The sequence below is a fragment of the Anopheles arabiensis genome, chromosome 3 (assembly GCF_016920715.1).
Source record: "Anopheles arabiensis isolate DONGOLA chromosome 3, AaraD3, whole genome shotgun sequence".
NCBI classification, from domain to species: domain Eukaryota; kingdom Metazoa; phylum Arthropoda; class Insecta; order Diptera; family Culicidae; genus Anopheles; species Anopheles arabiensis.
In genome coordinates, this window is record NC_053518.1 from 70,034,500 (window position 1) to 70,060,804 (window position 26,305).

The window sequence follows — 26,305 nt, forward strand, 5'->3', positions numbered from 1 at the left end:
ATATAATACATTTATTCACAATCATGACCGACCACAGGCTAAGCTCCGGTCTCATTCAATAACGTTGATTTATTAATTGATAATAGACCTATCCACACTCTGCTGGGATTAGAACTCACAATCTGCATCGTAAAACCAGAACGCTTAGCACGACACCATGAGAGCGCTCTGCCAGCGTAGCGTATTAATTCCAGTTTGCTCAATCAACACACACTGTCTCGCACAAGGACAGTCAACGGCGTGTATATATTACACTTTAGCAGCGCAATCACACTGTTGGATACGAATAGATACATTAATAAACACCTTTCATTAATAACCTCTTAGCCGTGCTCTCTCACACATTCTTATCGCTCATTAAAACTATCTCACTTTGTTCCGAGAACGACTCGCCGCCGCTCAACCGCACCGAAAAAAAAACCTCTAATCGAGCAAGGTTTGCCGCTTTGATTCACACTTTGGATTCGGGGGAAAGAGAAGAAAAAAAAATCTGGGTCACCGAAGAATGGCAGGTTAAAAAATTAATACATCACACATCACATCATACCACACTAATCGATCGCTTCGGAAAAGATTAAACTCAGCGCTACCGCTCTGCTCCCGCGCATTTGCCCGTTCACTGCTGGCAAGCGACACGCTGTCGGGGTGTCAGTTCGCATATACCGAAGCAAAACCACCGGAACAACGACCCCCAACATGACACGGCCCGCTCGTTCGCCCCGTGTGTCCGCATGTGTGTGTGTGTGTATCGCATTAATTAACCATGGCGAAACCTTCCACAGCTACCGGGGACGCTCGCAAAAACGAGATCTGATGTATTGATAATGTTTTACTCGGTTGCAAACTGCAACCCGTCCTGCGCGGCTGCCCAGTGTTGCCCAAGGGGGATGAGGGTGTCTCTTAAGATTAATTACCTGTTCTCGGGAAACGGTGATTGCCCGATTGTGTGTGTGTGGTGGTTTTGATGTTATGAGGCCCTCTTGCTCCCCCCTCACTGGGATGAATACCGCAGAGAACCGCAAGGAATCAATTACACACCGACCCACGGGCTGAGAGAGGTGCATGAGTTTGCCGAAAAAACAGTCACTTCCCTTTTTGGGGTGGAAGATTCAATTTCAAACACAGGAGGGGATGCAGTTATTTTTTTGGAAAAGGGGGAGTTAAAACCACAATGATTGATTTCATTCAGCGCACAGGAAGCGCATTTTGCAGCTTGTATTTGTGGCAGCTTAATTACAAGACCGTTACGACATGTTAGCACGTAATTGTTGTAGCTAAACGGCCGCTAATGAAGGATGCTGAATTGTGTTGATTATTTAAATTTTGCTCACGTTTTACGGAACGCATCAAAAGCTGTTGCATCAGACACACAACAGGCCGGCGGAAATACGCGAAATTTCCGCATTCGATATCAATCCGTCGAGCACGCACGCTTTAAACTCCCAAGCACTCGTTCGTTCGGTTGGTGCCACCACTAAGAAAGCCGGCTTATCTTATCTATCTATCTTAGGGGTGAAGCGCCCAGTGTCGCATAATATTCGCCCTGCGTTGTACCGTATGGCGCACCACCTAAGCACGTTTACGCGTGAAGAATCGAACTTACCCCCGGCTCGGCCTGGTTTTGTTGTGTTGATTTTAGTTCTTTTCGTCTGCATTTTTTTTTTGTTGAGTGGGGAAAGAGCGCATCAATTCCTCACACGCCTGCCGACAGGCAAGCTTGTTTGACAAACATTTCCGCTCTGTTTTCTTTCTGACGATCTCTTTTTTTGTTTGTTTGTCGCCGTAGCAATCGTGTCTGAATGCCTGATGCCTGAATGCGCTTGATCGAAATGATAAATCGTTTGTACGCCGGGGTTTTCGCACAAAAACAAACATTCCTGGGACCAAGCAAGCATTTTGGTGCGTATTTTTTGTTGTGTGTTCGCGTATATTTCGCCATCATTCATCAGTTCTATTGGGTTGCGTCTCTGGAAGCTCTGTTTTGGAAGCGCTTATCAGTGCGTTTGTGCTGCCTTGTTTGCGTTTCCTATTCGATCTAAACACACACACACGTGCGTGCGCGGTGTGTTATCAAAAATCGCTAACGCGTTAACGCACGACGCATTTTTTCGCGCGCATCGATCAAACGTGTGTGTGTGTGTGTCTGCTTACAAAGTTCGATAGCGTGGCAGAACAGGGGGGTTTTTATTTTTGATTTAGACAGCTCTCCGATTATTAGTGAAATGGATTTAAAATCTGCTTTAAAATGCAAAAAAAAACTCCCAACTATTCCAACCAACCCAGTTAGCATGCTGTATTATGTTGTAATTATAAGGTTGAATAATTAGCAACGCACAGACTAATCAGTTACGCCATTACGAAATAACCCGTCTGCGCGTTATCATGGTGCAAGCTCACATCGACTACCATCCCGACGAGCAAAAGAGTTTGATTAATCAGCTGACCAGCAACGCAAAGGTCATCTACCGCTTGATCCACATACGATGGAACCATTTCTCAACACTGGCAAATGAGGCTGATAGAGATAGAGCAGCATGTGAGAACAGCCTCACAGTGCTGTGATTGATTTAAAGTGCATGTTTTAACCGGTAGCACTAAACAAATGGCAGATGGGAAGAGCCTCAGAACAGCGCTCTCAGAAGTTAAAACAAACACTTGATAAGCGGAAGGTGCTTTGTTCTGTTCTGAAGTAAAGGCCACATCAAGTGCAAGTAATTGGTACGGTAATGATGATAAGGCGGATGAGCGGCACTCCAATCAAGATAAAGTAGCGCCCCCTGGATGCGTTAATACCTTGCGTAGTATGCAGACACAAAAAACAAAGAAATTCCCATTAGCGCGCAAGACCTCCACTGCCCACAGTGCCTTTCTTCCCAGCGCAAGATTAATTTAATGGAAACATTCCCATTCTACATTGTTTTATAAATGGCTACCGCTAATAAACATTCGAGAGTTCGGGGCAAGGTGGTTGGGTACTGTTTTTTTTCTCCTTAATGAAAGGCTGCCCCACTGCACCCCGAGTTTAATATACCGAGCAAAAATAGTTGATAAATTCCTGCATCACCAACAGGCGAACAGGAGGGCAACAAAAAGAAAACACAAACGCAGAGATGCTAATTACTGCAGTCGGTCCTGCTTTGCGTGTTGGCAAGTAGCAAAGTAAAGCAGGGAGGAGAGAAGAGAAGCAGGGGAAAAATAAAAATAAACAATTCCAGTGCAGGCGCAGCGGATTTTTTTTTCTTCAACTTTTGCTTTTCATTCGTCCCGAGCTTGCAGTTTTGCAGCATCGTCGTAACGTTCCGATGAAGTCCAGGCTGGCAAGACGCACACTTCACTACAAGCGCGGCACCAGAGGTTCCAGATGTGTTTTTGGTGTGAAAATCCACTAACCGTTTATAGCCCCTTTTTTGCCCCGTTGGTAATGCGCACTACGAAAGTGAAACGAAATGGAAGTTGTAAAAAAAAACCAACAAACAATATCGAGCAACGGCTAAAAGCCTGCCCGGGTAGCCGGTAGCGAAGGTAAAATGCAAATCTTTGCACCCCGTTTCGGAATTTGCGAAATGAATAATGCATTCCCACCCGGGATGGCAAGTGTGGAGCGGGATAGTTTGCCACCTTTAGTGAGACGATGCGCGGACAATGATGATGTGTTTGCTGTTGGTTTTAATTTTGATAAGCAAGATGATGGCTACTAAAACTACATTGAAAAAGCATTGGAATTAGAGGTTTGAAAAGGGAAAAGGGTGAACTTAATTATCGTTCCTTTGAGTGGTGTAAATATTTGCTTTTATTATTTACATGATGATGAATGGTGTGTGTGTGACTACAAAATAAGCCCCATCGATCACTGAGCACTGAAAACAGGACGAGGAAGAGTATTGAGATTTGTGCTTACTAATCATATTAGCTTTGTGCTATTGTGGCGTCTGAAAGGCATTGAAGTATTTGTTTGACTTGCGGCCTATAGGTGTTGTGTGATTTTGTGTGATTAATTACAATTAATTCCAACCCCACGTGAGGGTATTTACGCACCTGACAGACAGACTTGTCTGGCGAGTCGGAAAAACCGACCTTTATTTCAATCAGCAAAAGAAGTTGTTTAAAAATGTATACCACCACTTCATAAATAACGCGAGCGATCTTTTCCACCGATCAACTGTTTATTTAGCAATTCTTTCGACCCAACCCCCCCGTCTATTTTGAAGCGACCCAACCCCCCCCCGACCTCCTTTTTGAAGAATTTTGAAGCGTATGCGCAACGATGCCCTCCCCTGTCTGTTTATTTGAACCCCGCGACTTCTTGTGCGAGTCAGCTGATCATAAAAATTTCATTACTGACTCCATCTTTCAGCAAACGCATTCATTCATTCATGCGGCCGCGCCAGACGCCGTTGCGAGGCGAAATTCGCGAAACGCCTGGTGCAAAAACCTTTACTGTAAACAAACGGTCTCGATGATCGCGCACAGTACGCCCCGATTGTTGTTTCCTCCCACATAGACATACACTGACGAGCTGTTTTGAGAGTCCCTCAAATTTTGTTCTCCCCGCGCCAACCCCCAATCACAAGTGCATTTTTGTCCTCCAGGTTCAAGGTGAACTGGGTTGGTGGCCTGGGTGGGATGAGAAAAGGATGGAAGAACACGTCGCAAAGCAGTGCCGAATTCTTCACATCATTTTGCGCCATCGTGACTGTGTGGCTGTGTGTGTGTATTGGGGCAAACTGGTGTTGACGTTATCGGCATTCGATCGGGAACGGAGCGTGCTGCTGCTGCACCGGGCCGGGTCGTGCTGCACTTGTGTGCAGGGAGGGTGGGAGAGGGGGTTTGAAGTCGTAAGATACACGCGCCAGTACTCTTCCATTTCCGAAACATGTTTACTTTGCGCCCGGGCGCAATGTAGTCTCTTGTCTGGGCATTTTCTTTGTCCTTCAATTTGTGGGGGATTTTTTTGCAGGCAATTTAAGATAACCTTTTTTTTTTGAGTGTGTAGCTCCCGACTGTGGCAGCCAAAAGGCAGATAAATTGCGCAGCAATCGAAAGCAAGCAACATCCGGGATTTTTTGTTGTTGTTGTTGTTGATTTTGTTGCATTGGGAATGGTAAAGATGTTTCTGGAACGGAGCAGCGGCAGCAGCATTCTTTTTGGACGGATTCATCCTTTTTGTAAATAACTTCCCCAAAACCAACTGCTGAATTGAGTGGGGAAAGGGAAAGGGGGGGGGGAATAAAAGGCAGACAGTGAATGATTTTTAATCCCTTGCAAACCGTTTTGTAAATGAGGTCGAGATGTTTGGCCGGTTGGCACTGACATGCAACCCGAGACAGTCGACCGGTTCGACCGAGAAACGCAAAAACCCAGCCGGGAATGTTTGTAATACGCGTTAGTTGCGCTGTTAATGTGTTAATTTAACGCCATGACATTTAGCACCGCGCTTCCATCCATAATCATCGTGTGACCTTTTCCCACGACTTTTAACTATTTTGTTTTCACTCCATTCAGCCAACACAAACCCAAAATTTGCCCGAACCGAGCAAAACCAATAAAACCGACCGAACGGGGAATCAAACCCTTGTTTACGATGCAATTAATTCGCCGGCTTTCGAAAAGAGATAACCTCGCGCATTGCGAATTCCTCTCCACCGCCGATGTAAACATGTGTGGCCCGAAAGGTCATCATCGGCCGGGGCTCTTTGCCCATCCCCGAAATGGGGCGGAAGTTTTGATTGAAATAATTACACGCCGCCCCGGCTCGGAGATGCATTTAAAGATCTGTTTCGTACAATCAGCTACTGCTTCTGTGTGCTTGTGTGTGTGTATGCAAGCTGGTTTTTTATTTCCTGCAACGATAAACAAACACGAAAACACTTCGTTTGTATCCTACAGTGCGTGCGCAAGGGGGACACGTAGCGGTTATTGACCTTCCGATGTGTTTGTTGAAACTGTTGCAATCCAGATGCAGATGCGAGGAGGGGGGGGAGGGGTTGGGGAAAACCCTTTCAAAATTATACGATCGTCATTTAGCGACCGACAGACAACAATCGTACAGTGCAAGGGTGGGCGATTTTGGTAGAACGTTCCTGGTCAAGCAAGAATCCGGTTTGAAGGACCAAATGTTTAAATCAACGAAGTAAATATTTTAACAAGGCAATTGCTTTAAAGGACTATAATTTAAAGACTTACAGCTGCAATAATGCATTCACTATTGTTCATTTTTGATTTTGATAGCACCTCTATAGCTAAAGAATCCGGTTCGAAGGACTAAATGTTTAAATGAATCGTTAAATGATTTTATTAACCAAATGCTTGAAAAATAAATATGTAATCGATTTTAATTATTTAACAACGCTCATTAGTGATGGTTTTTAACGATTAAAATAAAATAAAGTGATTATGTTCGTTACATCGAACACGCGGCACTAAACTGCTGCCAACCACTGTAAAGAGAAGAAAAAAAGAAACCCCACCACAGCAAAAAACATCGCCGACCAGCCGTTTCGATTCGGTTAAATGGATTATATAAACGGCTGTAAATGGCGTCGTGAGTTGCAAATGCACCGCTGCAGCACACCGTAACGTGCCGAGAGAGCGAGGGAGAGAGAGAGGGATAGATCAATGATCTTTTAGCATCGTGTGCGGTGATGCCGGCAGTTTTTATTTCTGCATGCTCGCTTGTCACCGTGTGTGCGATTCCTCATCAAATTGTCTTTTGCAAACGAAAGAGGGAAATAAACGAAAAAATACTTCACTCGCGCGGATGCACACGTTTAGCGGTTGTATGGTGGATGTTTTTTTGTTCTTCCCTTTTTACTGTAAAGTGCTGCTCGGGATTGTTTTTTTTCCCCTTTTCAATTCTCGATTGTGACACCATTACGGTCATTGATGTCATCGCACCGCAGCGCAGCAGCCCGCGTTAGTTGATGAAGGCGTTGACATTGATGGACGTAAAAAATAATTCAAAATGCTGTTAAAATTATCAGCAAATTAGACAACCTTCCAAACGGAGGTGAAAAAAAACCCTAAAACTGATCGGTTCTGTCCATAAATACACTGCGCTGGCTGCATTACCTCACAGCCAGCCAGGTTAGCGGGAACAACAAAATGCGCTTTTCAAACTCTCCACACATCTGGCGAGCACGTGATTCGTTATCGAACCCCCCCCACCCCCACCACCTTTGCATAGGACCACCGTTTGTTCGTGCCTAATGGAGCGTGCAAAACAGAGGAAAAAACACGGTTCTCCCCGGTTTTGAGACAAAGTCCATGCGTCACCATGCGCGCACGGTGGCCATGGCCTTACGCAAGTGCACACAGCGCAATCCGGTCGGTGGTGGTGCAGCATCAGCTGACACAGTGAGTCACATAGCGCAGAGGGTTAAGCAATGACACAACACGCTGATTATTTGGTAGATGCGCAAAAATATATGGGTTGAGAAGGGGAGACGGTTTAAAAGAAAAACGCAATCATCTAGTGCAGCCGCTAGGCGCATGAGGGTCGCAAGGTTGCCAAGGATGGTTAAGGTCAAGGCTGATGTCGTATCGCGTATTGATGGGGTGGGGAATGGGAAACTGCAACCGTTTAAAATGGCGCTTCGCGAGAGAAAAAAAACCCGACCCCCCCTTTCGTACGCGTATCGGATACGCCTTTCACTTATGGACGCGTCGTTGTTCGCTGTGCATAACGAGGCAATCTCATTAAATCGATTACCGCTTCCTTCGGCGTAGTTCCTTCTGAGTGGAGGGGTGGGAGGAGTATTTGGGGAGGACTGTAAAATCCAAACAAAACCTCAAAATGCCAACAGCGACAGTTGGAGTGGATAAACTGGGTGGAATTATCGCCACGACAGCCGATGATGGGTTTTGCGCTGCGCTACGCAAATGAGTAGCAAAAGGTAAATTTAAACCGATAATGCCTGCCCGTGTGTGTGAGTCAAAATTGGGTCAGCTTAAGGACGATTACTGGGGGGACGGGCGAAAGGGAATTAACGGGGCAAAAAACACCAGAAGTAAGGTAACAACAATAAACCCCGGGCTTGAAGTTTGCTAACGGCCGTCTGATCCACAGCAGAGTGGATATATTTTAATGCACTCTGCTAGTATCGCGAGAAAAAGTACGCTTGTGTAAGAAATACGCTGTGGGCCTTTGCCTTTGCCTCCCGCCAGTCGGAAAAGGTAAATGAATCGTTTCACTTCGACGGCATCTTGCCGGCCTTGCGGCGGGTAAAAAGAAATAAAAGCCCCCGGTGTGGATTCTTTTTCGTCGTTTGGTGGGTAAATGGAACAGATTAAAACCAAAACCGTGTGAGAAGAAAGGCGCGATGGAGTAGGGAGTTCAAGGAGGGTTTAAACTGTTTAATTGGAATTGATTATTGAGGCATACTTTTCTGTCACACGGGGCTTTAATGCAAATGGCGCCCCATGATTTTTGTTTTCGGGCAGCATTTAAGATCGTTTCGATGACTCGGCCAGTTTGATTTATCGTGATCGAAAGATAAACAGGACCTATGCACAAACAAGTATGATTTCATCGCTTTATACATACAGAAATGGCGGAATACCAATGGGTTTGTTTGCAACAGAGTAAAAGGAATGTGTATGTGTATTGATAAGTGAGGGCTGTAGTAATTCCAAAAATGTTAGTGTTTTATCGCATTTTTTTTTTATTTTTGGTGTCCGATTTTAAACGAAATCAGACGTATTCCAGAACTTAGAGTATTCCATGTTGAAATGGGCGTGTCTATAAATTGTATATTTTAAAAAGAAATCCTAAAACTGAGGTCCTTCACGATTCTAGTCAGCGTTTTCTATGGAGTTTGACAGTTGGAGGCTGAAATCATGTAAACACTCCTTACAAAACCACACATAAAACTAGCCTGCAATTTCCAGCCTAGATTATTTTACCTTAAACCTAGAATTAGATTCGAGCATCTGCTCGAAAAAATGGCAAAACAAGGTGGTGTTTTCATTCATCCCAAGGTGCATTAAAGAGATCAGGTGATGGAATCTAGAATCAAAATGTATGTAGTACAGGTGGTCTCATAGCATGTTTTATAACCAATTATAAACATCGCTTTTTGACAGGATGGGTGAAAACTTTTGCTCAAACAAGCTGTCAGGAGGCTTGACGAATAAAAATTCTTAAAATCTTCATTCAGAAACAGAAGCGATAACAATCAGCCTTCTATTATACCAAAACCCTCCACCGCCTTATATAATACGCACTTATCGTGCGGCCAGACGAAGTGAAATATACAGCGAAATGAACTATTTAACAAGTGAAATATTTGACAGGTAAAGCTAAAGCGTTGGGGAGATACAACATCTGCTTTCGAAAATCACCTGAAAAGAGTATTTTCTTAAGCGAAACATTCACAAATGGGAAGAAATGATGAACTGTTGACTGACAATTAACGAAACACTTTATATCGAAGTTTTTTTAATGGAGTTAGTTGCGATCTTGTACACATTATTTGTTTACATTGCACGTCAGCTGGGTGGTGTTATCTTACAGATATTTCACCACCAAAATTTTCATTTCGCTGTATTAATTCACCACTTCTGGCCTTGCGGTTAGATCTTCTTCGTCTTTGGCACAACAACCGCTGTCGGTCAAGGCCTGCCTGTACCCACTAGTGAAGTGAGCTTGGCTTTCAGTGACTTATTGTTACCATAGCAGGATAGTCAGTCGTACGTATGGGAGCACGGTCTATTCGGGACTTGAACCCATGACGGGCATGTTATTAAGTCGTACGAGTTGACGACTGTACCACCAGACCAGCCCTGCTTGTGGTTAGATAGCTGCTGGAAAACTGCTATACAATGCAAACAGCTGACAGGCTGAAAATTCAGCCTAAGAACTTAAAACGGAAAGGGCCCCAATGTTGATAATCGGACGATTTTTAGACAGATTTCTTGAATGTCAATTGGTTTTGTCAACCTATTCCTTAAATTATATTCCAAAATATAGATATATGGCTTATGCCAACAGTATAAAAATCTATTCTACTTGCCCTTCTCTAGACGCAGAAAAAAACCTATCACTAAAGGAAAAGCAATTTATTCGATGATAATTTCCTCATTTTCACTCCAATAAACATTCGGCTTTCGCCTCGGCAGGCTTGTAGCCTCGCGGGGTCTCGCTGCAACATTAAGGCTTCAAAGCATTCAGTATTAGCCCATCCCATTGGATTTGGCCCCATCGTTCGCCCCAGGGCCATCCCATCAACAGTTTGATCGTGCGGAGTGAAACAACGCAAACAAAAAACAAAAAACCATCACCCGCCAAAGGATTACCCCGAGGGGCTGCCCGGACGTTCCGTTTGCGTGCCTATATTGCCCAAAGCTTCGCCAGGCCCTAACGCGCCACCGGATATGAGTTTTACTCCGGCACGTTAGCCCTGTCAATCCGGGGCAAAAATCCGAATCCTGTTCCTTGGGCATCCCTTCACACCATCATCTCGGCTTCCATGAAGCAATGAAACGAGAAGAGCGCGTTCGGAACGAATATAAAATAAAAACGAAATAAAGCTTAATATATCCAACCCATCCACCCCCAAATTACCTTTCCTCATTCTCGCACAAACGTCTCACAAAAGAAGGGGCCGGTTAGGTCGATAATCCCTTCCGGTATGACGAGCGGGGCGGTTCCGGTGCGATGCACGGGATAGCGATTTACCGTGTGACGCCATTTACTTTACGCCACCCGAAACGGCAAGTGTTACAGGGAGTCGTCTCTCACACTACCCGGGGGAGGGCTTTGGCCAAATTACAACGCATCGCTGGTAACTGTTTGTGTAGGGCACGGGTAAACACACCACGCCACACGGGTAAAGTGGCGTTGCACACGGTGTGGTCGTTCACGAACGGGTGGGATCCTTGAATCGGAAACTGTTTGTTTGCCTCGGGATCCATCCTACCTTTTGGGCAAAACGGGAGCCTTCGCAGGAGGTGGAACATTGGCATTGAAGCAAAACGCAGCAAACAGAACAACAGTCCTTCATTGTGATTGATTGATTGACTTCATTTCACCGCTTTTGAGCGGTGATTGCCCCCGATACTCCTTCCTCGTATGCAGCAGAAGGATGTAAGTGGGAAAATTTCGGAAAAGGTTCCCAGTTGATTCGTCGTCGCAAAAATAAATCGAACTCGCTGAGGAACCCGCTCCATTCCTAAGGGCGTCACTGTCGCACCATAATGCTCCAAAACCCATCCCAAAAGAATCCCAACCCAAAGTCTGATTAGATTCGCTTCGTTAGACATTGACGCCACGCACACGGTGTGTGCGGATACGGCCGGACAGCTTCTTCTTCATGCCCCGTCCGCAGCACCGTGGATCAGATAAGATAGCTCGTTAAGCTTAACGCCAGCCCGAGATTTCGGATCTCTTCGGCTTATCTCCATCTCCGTATCTCGCTCTCGGTCTACCCCATCTGCCTATCTTCTGGAAATCTGGCCACCACCGATCACCGTGGCATAGCGTGTGCGTGCGCCCATAACCTTATAAATTTGCCTTCGACCCCACCGGACCCCGCGCGCGAAAATGATGGTCCACGGTCCGTACACATTCCAAGCGCACTGCGTACTTCCCTCCCACCCATTCCCTATCCTTCTTGCTGCCTTTTAAGCCTGCGTTCGGCGGGGAGAATCAAATCAATTCGATAACTTCATTTTTCTTCATTTTCATGGCCAGCCGGAGGAGGGTGCTGTAGCCATGTGGCCGACCTGGGCCAGACAACTATCTAGATGCCGGAGAGCGCTGTTGCTCGTTCGTTCGTTGTGCTGTTTGTTTTTGGTGCCTCCGGTTTTTTTTTTGTTTTGGGTTGGCTTCGCCTCACTTTGGTTGTTTGGTTGCACGTTGTTCGTTTTTATCGTTCGCTCGTTCGCTTTTGTTGGCGGCGGCCAGCTTTCGGTGTGTGGTGGGCCCGTTTGCTTGCCCGAGCCCAATTTGGGCTATCCGACACGATCACGATTGGTAGCAAATAGACTCGTTCAGCACCAACATCATGCCGCTATTGGGCTATTCGTCAGTATCATGTCACTTTTATGCGCCTATAGCTGTGGCTTATTTTTGGGTAATAGAACGCGTTGCTCGGAGACATCTCTTTGCTAAGCCTTCTTTACTTTGCATAGTTATCGTAAACTTTTTTCGAATGTTTTGTTTAAATGTTGGGAAACGTTTGACGGCTCTTCACAACAGTTTGCAGGAGGAAGTACGATATCAATCATTAATCGGGTTTTTATTGCTAGACAAACACTCTCTTCCCCATCATAATCGTTATTGTGGTCCCTTCACTATGTTATCAACCACAATGTTATGGTTTTCCACGGTCCTCCTGTGCTATTGAGAAACAAAAACGGCAAAGTTCTCTCATCCTCATCACCAACAATAGCATGGGAGCCACCATGGCACACTGTTGTGTACTGAATCTCCCCCCACCTTCAGGAGCAGGAAAAATGGTTTCTCCTACGAATAATAGTGCTACGGTAACACTCGACCGATGGCGCACTCTCTTGTCAGAGATGCGTCGTTTTCGATTTGTGTGATATATTTTCATGTCATTTTGCTGCTTGTGTTTTTATTGTTCACGCCCTGTGCGACACCAACAACGACGCCGATCATGTTGTTGATGATGATGATGATGGTGACAGCCCTGAGGATGTCTCGTTATTATGATGCTATCGATTGAGTAGGCCGTGTAGTGTCGGGAACGATGATGTTATGGTTCGATTTCGATAACCATAATATTTGATGTTCGATGCCGTGTGCTCTATCGCTTTATCAGCCAGCGGGGTGGAGAGGAAGGAAGGTAGCGTAGCACATAAAACTGAGTGCGCTTTACTAATAGTTTTATGCGGTACCACGCACACAGCGAAAGCTGTTTTATTTCACCGTGCTCAATCTTGTTTACGATCTTGCAGTTATAGTGTGTGTTTTTTGTCTATTCATTTTCTCACAAATTGCACCAACCAAAAGCGAATATGAGAATAACATGAGGATGACATAAAATGACACGAAAGAGGCAGCTGTCAGACCTGCATCAAGTGAAATATTGATTGCAACAGAATTCATAACAAAAACAAAACAAAAAAATTGAGAATGGAAACTCCATCAGTTGAGCTGCACTTAGATTGATAACATACATAAGCCGGTAATAATATGCTTCATGTTGATTGAATTTATATCATTCAGTTCACTTCAACTTCTCTTTTTTTATCCCCTTCAACTATGCTAACACACGTTAAGTTACCTCTTGTCACTGAAATTTCATCTCATAATAAGTTTAAGCATCAACCTCGTTCGAGATTAGAACTGAGTTCGGTCTTGTTGGATAATCTGCGTGTTATCAACTATCCTGTTAAGTCCCTACAACAAGCACAATGCTAAAGCCGCTTTTATTTTCCCCTCACAATGAAGACTACGTTAACAATGTGTACTCAACACATTGCATTTACGACGCAATAAACTTAAATAATGACTTACTAGCGAACACATTTAATAGAGATAGATTATTATGTTTGGTTATTATTTTTAAACCACCGACATCAAATGTCAATTAGCAACCATGGTGTCTATTGAGGTCTATTTTGGGGTACTGTAATCATGTTCCTGGGAGGGACTTTCATTATCTCCTACTGCTTGCGATGAAAAGTGGAACTGAAAGTGTACATTTATGATTATTTTTATGGCATAACCTTGACTCAATCATGACTCGAGCCCATTATTGTTACATTCGCTACAACTGAAGCGATGAGCTCACAAATTAATCCCACAAGAATCATGAATAAAACATTCTGCTTCTCCCGTACTGTTGAAGCTAGGCCATATTGTAGTGTTTTTTTAATGATGGATGGACTTTGCAGGAAACCGATTCGAAAAAATCACAATCTTAACGAAAGCAATCGAATCGAAAAACGATTGATCCACAAATAACTGCTGACGAATATTCAAATCTGCGCAGGATGTGCAAGGAAATTGCATTCTCGTTTTGCCAGCTGGATGAAAAACAAGTTATGCAATGTGGTGCGAGGTATTTATTTTTACATCAATCTGTAACAGATTATCCCGTTCAGTGGGAGATTTTCCGTTCCAACGATCGACATCGCCAGAGTTTGTTTTTGATATGTTGCTACTCCACCACCACCACCAACACAGGCAACCACCAAAGGCAACTAAAGCTATCGTGACGCATACTGGCAGAGATTCCAGAAAGTACGTCATAGCCATAGATGATGTTGCCAATTGCCTCGGCTAAAGTTCCGATCTTTCCCTTATTTATTATCCCAGAAATAGAATCGAACTTTCCATCCATAGGCCCCGGGAAAGGCCGATTCGGGTACTCGGGTCCTGAAGGAAACAAATTAATGAAGTACAAATTGAGTTCGTTTGTGTCATATCGCGTGTCCCGGTCCCCTTCCCACAACTTTCAACCCAACAGGGAGCTGGGGGAGAGGAAACACATTCCAACGGACAAACATTCGCGAGAAAAACAATGCAGTTCGGGTTCGATTACGTCAAAGGCCAAGCAGCTGATTTGCTGAGCGAAAGTCAAGATCATCGCTCAAAATTGACCGCAGCACCGGCATTTCCCTCGATGGCGTCACGGATGGGGAAGGGTTTTTTTGTTGGTTTGGCTTTTAAAAATAAATAATGAGGAAAGTTTCTCGACACGCCATAACACGCACCGAACAACACGATGGAACACGCGTTACACGATACGTGTTGTCGTTTCTGTCCTGGCTTTGGAGGGAAGTCGTTGAAGTGAAACATTATTTTTGACACATTGCCATTGCCAGTTCGTTTTCAACAGCAAACACGTACAGGGGCGAGAATATAAATGGCAATCTGCCGAGACCTTTTGCACAAATCCATTTAATCGAACTCATTCTTTCCACCTGTTTTCTTGAGCACACATCTTCAATTCACAGTGTAGCTTGCGCGTTGTCTTTAAATTTCGTCGTCACGCTTCAACTGCGCAAAGATTCAGCTCGAAGAAGCTTCCACGTCATTTTCACTCAACTGTCGAGGAAAAACCACACACACCATCGCCCGGTAGACAAGCACAGCTCACTGCCGGAAGCATATATCCTTATTTAGTAGCCATCTTGCCGCCTTCAATGCACGCCCCCCAATCCAGCTTCCAAACAGCCAACGGTGGTGAGCTTATTTGCCGTTTGGGCTATAATTTCAAATTGAATGTTTAACCATGTGGCTTTTGGTGTACCCGCTAACCCATTTTCGCTGCTCGCAACGGCTCCCGGGCATGTGCGCTACCATCGTCTGTTAGATTTTTATTACGTTTGTGTCGCTCCAAGGAACGCAAAATCTCATCGTCTCATGCAACAGACAGCAGCAAGCGAGCTCTGCCGGGTGAAGACACCGGAAAGCGGGACGCAAAATTGGGCCACTCCCCGTCTCTTGTTAGGAACCATTCCGGTCCCGTTGATGGAGACGACCTCACCAGGATGTTCCTTTTGGTTGCTTTCTGGCTCTTGTTGCTCTTGTTTTCCAAACCAAGTCTGTGCGCTTCCAACCAGCCGGTGATGCTGGATTTGATCCATTTCGTTCGTTCGTTCTTAAAATACTTTCAAATATTTTCCGTGCACAAACTGAGCTGTGCTGCTGCTGGGGACAATCGGTTGGATTACATTCTCCTCCTACGTCTAAATAGGGGAATTGTTTCTGTGGTTCATGATTACGACACCACAGACAGATATACCACACAGAAGCGCGCAGGCAGGCCATTTCTGCTGTGGCTGCTGTTGATGGCATCATCTATTTCAATGGTTTGTCGCTCTGCCGACAAAGCCACAAACGCCTATATCAGCAGAAACCAAGGCTCGAAAAGATTGTGGGCTCGAATAAATTCCCCACCCAGACGCGTTTGCCAGCTGTGGGATATTTTTATCTTTCACCAAACACACTGGTTGGTGGCATTACCTTGTAATACCGGAAGCCAATTAATTGTCTCATGTATGTGCATGAAGAATGGCGCTCGGTGCAGGAGCTATGAGTGACACGGGGTAAAGCAGGCAGTGACATCACACAAACAAATCCCCGTCTGCCGCAGTGCTGGTTTTAAACAAAAATTGAAAATTCTTGTGCAAAGGGTTTTCTTTACCCCGCGGGCTACAGGGGCAGGGAAGGGAAACATAATGCACGCTTAAGAGAGACATTGATGGCGCACCCGCTGGAATGGCCCGTTACGAAACGCGCCACAGCGCCTGAGAAACCGAACCTGTAGCTCGTAAAGAAGGATAATTAAACATGTTTATGTTGTGGCCCGAAGCTTACACATCCGTTCGTCGTGGCTCATCATTTTGCAGCCCGCCAGACCAGAGCCCTGCTGTGTTTGTGCGGTTCGAAGATTTCGCTCCGCGTGCGCTGTCCATCGCTGTGCGCACCCTCTGCGTAAAAGCCAAGGTGTAGCACCCGTTACGACGCTGCGGTGATTTATGCGGTGGGATTTGCACAAAAGAACAAAGCTTCAAGAATAGGGGAGCGCCGGGGAAGGGTGGAGGGAGAGAAGCGGGAGGCGAAAAACAACGTCTGTGGTCTCCGCAGGAAAAGTTGTGAATCCCAATTCCGCCCCTCTCCACTTGTAGACACACCCAGTCGACAGTCGCTTTGGGAAACATTTTCTCAACCTACGAAAATCGGTCTTTGAAACGGCCGGAAAATCTCATTATTTTTGCTTGCAAATTTCCATCTCCTCTCTGTGGCTGAGTGTCTGTGTGTGTGTGTCCTTTCCCCTTCACCACCTGGCCTGCCCAACTCATCAAACGCAGTGGTGGTTGCAGCGTTCCTTTTCCTTTCCTTCAGGTACTTTCTTTCATTTAAAACTGGAAACGTCGAGTTTTCGTCTCGCGCAGTGCTCGTAGCCGGTGGCGCTTACATAAAGTTTTAATCTTCAATACTATCAAACGGAAGATGGAAATGTTTTCTATCTCTTCGCTTCTTAACGATGTTCGTTGCTTATTTTCTCTTTTTTCTAACGACTTTTTCCGTTACAGGTATGGTTATCGTGATGGAATATGTTACTTACTGAGGGGCAAAGGAAATAAAGTCACGTAAGGACGGCGGATGGTGTGTTTGTGTGTGTCAGTGACACAAACGACGGAAGCGTTCGACAGGAAAGTTATTAAACGATAAGACATGTGAGTTGTGAAGTACTTTTACTGCGATTTTTATCACGCTGACGAGTGTGGTTGTGATTGGGGTAAAGTTTAGAAGAAGCAAAAAGAAGCTTTATCACAGCTCAGCGGTAAATGGGAAAAGAAAGATTAAATATATGATTAAGCGAATTGAATTCTTATCCTTAAATTGCATATTAACCGACCTATGCCAGATGTATCTTTCTAGTCTAGGGAATAAACGCGATGGCTGCTACAGGATTTGAAGTTGATCGATTCCTATGTGTGATCCAACCTTTTCTCATTTAACAAAACGCGTCATTTTGAGGCCAAAGAATATTAGTTTATTTAGATAAAAACATCATTGTATCATCCTGAGCTAATTAAGCTTTATTTCATATATATCTACATCACTTTGTTTGCTCAAATATATCAAAAACTCATGTTCCCAATAAACCACCACAAACACGTATGTGTGGGCGAGACTACTTTCATCATATCATCTGCCGTTCAAAAGCTCAACGCGCTAATCAAATAACACACCCAGACATCAAGGATACATCGCTGTCGTATGCACCATTTTATGGCTTTTCAATAGTTTGCCTCTTAACGGAACCTAAGAACCTTCAGAAGCACTCTGAAGCACCACACTCACGCGTCCCAAATTTTCGCCTCCCACGCATCGCGTTCTCCATGTAAACCTCAAGCTCATCATCGTAAAGCCTGGTAAAATATTTGTTCTTAAATTTTGCTCGAAACCCCTCGAGCCATACGCGCTGGCTGGGCCCGAAAAGAACCTCATTGTAACACATCGTCATTTCATCGTCATAAATTTTCTGCATTATGAAAGTGAAAGTTTCCCCCCGCCCCGATGGCGCTGGCTGGCTGGCTTGGTTGGCTGGTGTTTGAATTTGCTGCTCCCGCGCTATCGTTCTGTGTCAGTGCGCAGCACACGCTCGCGAAACTCGTGTTTGAACTTTGCAACGGCGAGGTCATAATGTAAAACCTTTGCCGAACGGAATTTACGAGAAAGCGTAAGGCAACAGATAAGACACAAAATATTAGCCCTAGCACCGACGGACTGGCCCGTTCAAAAATGATGTATCTTTTGAGAAGCATCAGTGAAAGTTCAGTTGTTCGTATTTTTATTCCGACAAAGCGTTTTACATCGCACGGGTAGGAATTCCCCCGTTGGTCCGGATGCTTGCCAAAGCGATCGAATCCATCGGTGTGTGTGCGTATTGTCCTGCTTATGCTGTGACGCTCCGATCACCGCTCCGACTTACCACTCAACCAACCAAACCCAAAATAAAGCTGACTAATAAATTGGCTTGAACCGTGACTTGTGGAAAACTTTCCATTTTGTGAGGGGAAGGCTCTTGAGCTGAAGGTGACCGAACCGTCGGTCGCTATCCACCGCTTATCGTTAGAAGTATGTTTTTGCAATGATGTGGAAGAAAAATGAATTTCGAATTAGGATGAGGAGAAAGAGAGAACGAGCGAAGAAAAACGAGAAAGCTCATATCCACGTGGTGTTTTCATTTTCTCGTGCTGCTGATATGATTTTTAGCAACAACAGCAAGAAGAAAAAGCTCCACACAAAGTAATCAAAAGACGGCTAAAGCTAAGGGCTGGAAAAGTTGCTGCAACAAAAACACAAGCTTGAAACACAGTGCGGAAGACGTTAAACTTTGGGATGGTTGGGACAAAGTCTCAACAGGAAAATGTATCGAAAAGTACAAGTGGAGGGAATGGAAGTGAAGTGAGCAAATAATAACATATCGTCCTCCAATCGAGTAGGAATGGATGACGGGGGAGTGGGGCGGACTCTCCCTGACTCTGGCTGGGGGACAATGCCAAAGCCGGTGACATGGCATGGTTTGAAAAGCACTTACGAATTATGCGTAAACATATACCGGCAATCGCTTTCGAATAATATGAAGAGACTGCTGTCGTGTGCTGCTGTCTCGGTTGTTCACACACAGACACACACACACACACACGCAATGACATGCCACATGCCGAATGATGGCTTGTGAAAATTCGTACCTTTATCCCGTGAAGTCCTTTCATGACAAGACAATAACCTTCGATCCGTTTCGATGGCAGCTTTCTTCGCTCTCTTTTGCTTGTGCTTTTTTTCCTTTCCTAGAACAGACAAGTGTGTAAGTGGTACTTCTTCTTTTTATCTTTATCCTCCACAAACACGCCTCTTCCACTTCTAACACACACAGACACTTCTTTTAGTGCAGAAGAAGGACAAAAAACGGCTTCCAAAAGCTTCGATGCCCGGGATTTTCCAGAAGGTCTCGCCAACCGTACGCTGTAACCCCATTTTCCACCGTCGATTTGGAAAACGCACATCATTGCGCGACACCCACCATTTCATTCCCTTCCTTCTCAAACAACCACCCACACACTCTTGTCGCATGCGTTTTCCCGTGAACAAAATGCGCTCTCATGCGTATGGACGACGTTTTGGCTTTTGCCTCCGCGCGTGCCGAACGCCGGGAATGGAAAGAAAATATTGTTTCACGCGAGATAGAATAAGCGTGTGGAAATTAGGTAGCAAAACTTGCCCGCACACACACACACACACACACATGGAGTGGAATTTGGAGGGTTGGAATTTGAAGCGCGTTTTTATCTTGAAAGTGGTGCAGTCGTGCGGCAAAGTCGCTTGAAAAAGGACATGCTGTTCGGGTCGCGCTTGGATGGGAACCGTTTTCAGAGGTGAAACTGTTTTCACTTCCCACGGAGCAATAACTTTGATCGAAAAAGGGAAGGAAATAGACTTTTTTCCCCTCTCCAGATGGTTGGATGTAATTTTTAAGGGTTCATTTTGTGCTGCGCTTCATGCAGTCTGAATTTAAAGTACGAAACCAAGCTCATCCCTCGAAGAAGCAATTTTTATATATTTTACTAAACAACTTCCCTTTGCTAACATTATCCTTGAAGTTAGCCTCGCCTCATTGCCAACACACTGGTACGGGTACATCCATTAGAATAAAATTTTAATTGAAAAAATGTAAATCCACCGGAAAGCAAACGCACCGTATTTGCGTAGCAATTACATTAACATTGCATTGCAGGGCAGCTACGGGCGAATCATCATCGTCATCATCGTTGGCACAGTGACTCACTGACGGAACAACCTTGCCCCGGATCAGAGAGAAAAAGAGAGAGTTTGCTCATACCACAAGGCAGAAAGAAACACACAACGCAAACCGAACCAAACACGATTAACATAGGAATTTCTTGCAATCACTTGTATGTACAGCGGCAAACGGTCAGCGAAAAGCGGTCCTGGCTACGCACCGGTGTTTGTCTTTGCCCGACCGACTCCCCACACCCTCCTGTCAACGCGTATGTCGTTCGCGGGCCCGTGTTTGCTTACTTGACGATGAAACGGATCTGCCCGGGTCGGGATTGCCCCACACACGAAAAGTCGACTAATGCCGGTATTTCCTGACCTCCCTCGGAAGGAACCGTCAGACCAGCCCGCTCGTGCCAGATGGAATGTGAATTTTATTCTTTTGTTGCGCCAACACAGAGACACTCGTCGTGCGCTGCGGATGGATTGCACGTGTATGGGGGGCCCGGATTTCTCCGGTACGTTGGACAGGCTAGTATGTCAACGTGTTTGCATCAACGACACGGACCGCGCGCGAACCGTTGATGCGCATGGACATATTTGACACTTGCCTGTCAGATGGTGTTGGCGTTGCCATGTGCCCCAGAAAGCTTCCTCGGAATGCTATTTCAGCGGGCATAGCTGGCTTCAGTTTCTGCGGGATTGCTGCCAGAAGCTGCCAAAAATGTCACGACACGTCCGGCGCTCCGATGGATGGATTAGGGCGAAAGGCATCATCACTCCTCCCGCGGGGCAGTGATGACATACATTAAACCGAGCGTTTCGTGATGAAACTTCATGAAGCGCTCGATTGCCATTTGCAATGCTCGCACACCGAGCCGAGCAAGCCATCCATTGGAAGAGCCCAAAACCAAACGACAAAAAAGGACGCTCACGTCACCAAATATGAAGACTTTATACTCACAACAAGCGCACTGTGCGTCTTGCTGCACGCCAAAAACTGGGATTCATGTCTTCCTCAACCCTCGAGACTTGCAAAAGATCGTTTCCGAGGTGTCCCGCCGCCTCTTCAGCAACGGGGACATAGTGGAGTGTGCGCCAATTTTGCGCACCGTCGGTCAAGCGACTATCCTGCCCTCGTTCGGAGGTGATCCGCTCTTCTGTTGGGGGGATTATAATGACACGGCAGGATGCACAGCTCGTTACTCACCAGTCAGTCCGGTCGTCCAGTGTAAGGGACCATACACTATTTCTTGAAACGAGTTAAACAGTGCTGCCGCCGTGTGCCAGAGAACGGAAAAGACAGTATAATGCCAACGGAGGTTCAAAAGGCTCGCAGCCTTGGCACCTTGGCACGCGCGCCCACTAGCTCTCTAGATCAACTCCATTTTATCCTTCTCCAGGGACAATGTCGTCCACAGGCTCCTTTCGGTGCAGGAACAAAACAAAAGGGGTTCCTTGGTGCAAATGGGGTCTTCTGTCCGTCCTTGTACGCTGTCCTTTCTTCGTTAATCATCAATCTCATAATCTGTCACCCTTCTCTGTGTTGCAAAGCTCATGTTCATAGTCATAATCGGAAAGATCAAGAGCATGGCTCAACGCTCAGCAATAAAGCGAGTGAGCTTTCCTACCTTTTTTACAACATTATTCCCTCGCTTTACATTACATGAAGCCAGTTTAAAGGGAAAAAGAACGGGACAACGGGAAATCCTGTTTGTGACCCCGAGGATACATCGCATTCCCTCGGAATTGGATGGGTGTGTTTTGTTTGTACCTCGTTAAATGGTTCGCCCTCCTTTTTTTTGCTCCCAAAGCCACCAAAGGGGATGCAACGCAACTCTAGGATAGGAGGGCTAACTGTGAGCTTTGCCTTTAACACTGCGCATGCAATACCCACAGGGAGCAACGCAATTTTTTGACCGAGATCTGCCCGGTCCGACCAGTGCCGGGCGCTGTCGAGTGTGTGCACACTACTCTTCATGCAGTTGGAAACCTTTGCACACACCGGCATCCCGAGCTGTACGTTTGCTTTGGGTGTGCAAAAATTAATTTGTTGCCAGTCTGGCCCCTTCACCCTTTTTGGCCGGTTCCGCTTTCATGGTGCAAACGGTTGATGCTCCAGTTCCTGAAACGGGTGGCACAAAGGGAAGGTGGCGCAAATAAACGAGCTAAACCAGCCAAGAATTGAACAGATTTCTAGGAACTCTCACCCACTTCATGGGGATAGCAGCATGGCACAAGAAGTGAAAACGACATGAAAATGACACGGAAAGCACTCCTCAAACCTCCACCAATCTCGTTCCGATCTCTCATCGTCCGCCACAGACTCTCACTTACTTTGGTGGCTCACAAGTTGCCGCTCGACACGTTCCACTTCTCCTGCCCTTTTTCCTGCAGCAAAGTCATTCGGATTTACGGACTTCAGATCCCCGGACTTGCGTGCCTGGGCAGTGAATGCAAATTATTTCCACGCCCGAAAGAAGGCAGCCCCTGGAAAAAAGCACAAGGTACACAACAGCGCTGCACACGTCGTGCAATGCGGCTACACAATGCGGCACTGATACATAAAGCCCGAGCGGAAAAGGTTGAAAAGGGGAGCGAAGAAGCATGCAAAAAAAAAATACAACAAAAACAAGCACCTTCCCTCTGGACAGTCGACAAATGAAGTGGTCAGAAAGTCGTGGCCGTTAGAAAAGCGGGCAAAGATTAAGCTGCCACCCTAAGCTGGGGGAGTTTTGTGTTGTGTGTGTGTCTGATGCCTAGCCCTGCATTTTTTTTTCTTGCTGTCTCTCTCTCTCTCTCTCTCTTTCTCTCTCTCTGCTCTTGATATTTGCACGGGTCAAAGGTTAGCGCTGGACGGTTGAAGAACGCTCTGTTGGTGACACGGCTTTGAAGTTGTTTAAGAGATCAAGATCGTGGACGTGGAGGGAGAGAGAGAGAGAGAAAGTAAGGGAGTAAATGTTGATGGGGGCGCAAAGGGTCGCACCAGATCGTGACTTTAGGTTTTTTGTGTCATCCAGTCGAGCGCTGTCGAGATGTGAAGTTGCCGGTGCGCTGAATTTAATACACATTTCTCACCAGCTCAGCAATTTGGGCGTAGAAAGCAACTTGCAAATGCAATTTGGAATAAATTATTCTAACCGAAAGCATCGTCACTTTACCGTCAATCATACCGAATCCCCATTGCTTCTCGAAAAAGATATTATTTCTAAAGCATTGCGCTGCTGCTTCATGCAAACCCAAACCCTTGGCAGGTTATATCCCCCCTGGACGTACGAGTGGGAAATCGATCGTCCACTGAGTGCTGCTGCATCAATTCCACCAGGGACCGGACCAGTGCCATGCAATCTCACCTCCATATAGTGTAGTGTTCCCATAAATGCACAAACAGCATCCAAACTCGCCATCCATACACATTCGGAAATGTGATTCTCGCAACTTCACTACCGCAACACGGACGATAGGTCCACCGTGTCGAGAGGCATCGGTTGACAAATCGTCATCGTCTGCGTGTTGTGCCACCCCAGCAGCACCTCCCATCACGAATGTTACCAATTTTCATGGCAATTTTCGGTATTTCACAGCAACAGCATCGAACAACAACGATGATCTCGACGCTCTACCATCTCCCAAATCGATCACAGACCGGGACAGAGACATCCGCATGCAACAAGCCCAGGACCCCGGCGGTCTAGCGTATGCAATGTTCTTTCCCAACATTCGCCTTTGGCACTGTACCTGGTCCTACCAGTGTGGCGGGGGGAGTACAATAACAAACGGTACGAAAGCGAGTTAGCTTGCTCGGGTTTTTGGCTTTTGAATATTTCGACCGATCTCGGAGAAGCACTAACTCGGATGCCCTCCGGAGCATGATGTCTGTTTTCCCAGCGGGAGAAATCACACCATCATCAGCATCATCATCATGCGGAAACTTTGCAGCCCGGTTGCCGCAGCCCGCGTAGAAACCGTACCGGTAAGCCATCGGAAAATCCCGGAATTTGTTTGGACGACTTGGCCGCTACCGTCAACGTTCGATGCAGGTTCGATTTCTCGTGCCCGTGCCTGTATCGATACAAACCCGATACACACACACACTGCCTGCCGGTTACATAAATTTGCATAATGATCATCATCAGCCCTCAGCTGCTCGACAGTCACCATAGCTGGGCGGTGTCCTTTTCGTAGAACTGTGGTCACGAATGAACCTACTGTCGTACGTTGTTGCGTTCGTTTCACTTCAGCGCGACCGAGTGAAGCTGCGGCAAGCAGTGTCCAAACATCATACGCGTCGTCATTTCCATCCGTTCTGTCGTTCAACGTCATCCCAAAGCGCTTAGCGACCCATACATCGCGAACAACTCAGCGATGTGAAATGAAATATTTCGTGGACTTGTTTTTCTGTTGTCCCTCGTTTCTCGTTTCTTCCTTCTCCAATACACCTTCATTATTGTTGTTTGTGATGTTGTGTGTCGTTTTTTTTTTGAAGCTTGCTTTAATCCGACATTTTCATTCGTGTTTCGTTGACGACGGGTACGGGTGTCGTTCGCATCCTTCCGGACACATGGCACGCATGGTCCCCGTTGGATTTGGTGTTTGTCCCCGATGTCCTAACTGAATTCTATGCCCACAATCCTTCCAGCAAAGCTTCAATTAATCCCACACCGTACCGGTGCGCCATGGGACGTCACGCATACGCAGCGTCCTTTGGGTAACGTACCTGCCAGCTCTGGTAACGTTTTAATTGTATTGTCATTGATATTTTACGGCCAGTCGTCATCCGCCCGAAGGACACAGCGTCCAATGGTGACGGACCGTCCTATCCCTGCGGGACTGATCAATTCCCGTATCCCTTAATGAGGGCATTTTAATGGTCAGGGAGAGCCTGAATTGCTGGAAAAGCTTCATAAAAAGGGTTTCGTGACATCTCTGTGCATGCTTTTTGGCTTATCCTATTTTAGGCTCTCGTCGATAAGGTTTCTGAGACCTTAGGTGAAGGATTTTGAATACAATGTTTGTCACCAATGCCTTTCTAAGCCATAGAAGCTATTTTTTGGAAATGTGTACTAACGAACACTTTTTTAAACAAACATTTGTTTTATCAACAATGCCAACTACAGTGCGCGTGTTTGTGTGCCGTATCTGCCGTATCTAGTTCTAGATACTAGGTACTAGAAAGGAAAACCTCCGTGAGAGACAGGAAAAAGACAAAAAACACAAAGATGATTGCGTGATTCTATTATTTTCGTCTCACACGCAGAACATGTTTCGCTTGTCTAAGCTAACAAGCTGGCAAACAAAAGGCGAATCCCCGTCGTTTTTTTCCCCTCCCGTTGTGTAATGAAATCAGGCTAATCCAGGGGTGAGTTCCACCCAGTTCCCAAGCGGGAAGGACTCGGTCGGTCGGGTTTTGGCTTGGAGGCACTTCCATTCACCACCCATTTCCCATTTCAATTTCAATTCCAATTCCGTTTTCTTCGCTGTTGGCTACCCCCTTGTTAGCTTTCTGTCGTGTGCTTTTGTTTTATCACGCTGTGATGCGAAACTGTATATCCCTTTGCCAAAATCTTGCAGCAAACTTGGCTGCTTGCTTGCGTCGTGGGTACTTTTTTCGGCTCACATCTTTACGCTTTCCGGTCTATTCTGTCACGACGCCACGGTGTGTGCTGCTGGTACCAGGCAGCAGAGCTTCGGTGATTACGTGAGGTGAATAATTTTTCCACACCACCAACGAAGACGACGACGACGACGTCGGCGACATCTCAACAAGGTCGCTTTCCTTTTCACCCGTGGCCTTTGCACCGCGAATCGAAGGATCTGGCTCGGTGGTGGCGGCTGGGGCGTCCAACTTCCTAGCTTTCTCCGGTTTTGTTTAACACCGGCGATTTATTATTGCTTTCAGGTTCTGTGCGGTGCACAATCATGTACATGTTTGTCGTATATATTTGCCCGTACTTCCGTTTCGCTCCCCCCGTACGCCAACCGGACGCGATATAAATTACGCGTTTCGTTTGGCGTTGGCGCTCCACACACACCCAGTGGGAAAGCATTTATTTGACAGATGTGCAATGCATGTGAAGTGGA

At 46.0% G+C, this 26,305-nt stretch overlaps 1 protein-coding gene across 4 annotated transcripts in view; it reads left to right on the top strand.

The window, feature by feature from the left end:
* LOC120900087 (cysteine-rich motor neuron 1 protein) overlaps positions 1–26,305 on the top strand; it is a 158,626-nt gene that overhangs the window by 63,170 nt on the left and 69,151 nt on the right. The window contains exons 3-4 of one of the 4 annotated variants that reach the window (XM_040306675.1): positions 1,787–1,899; positions 17,011–17,154. The exons of the other annotated variants lie outside the window; for them this stretch is intronic. The gene's annotated coding sequence lies outside the window, so the exon portion shown is untranslated. The remainder of the gene's footprint in view (positions 1–1,786; positions 1,900–17,010; positions 17,155–26,305) is intronic. 4 annotated transcript variants of the gene reach the window in all.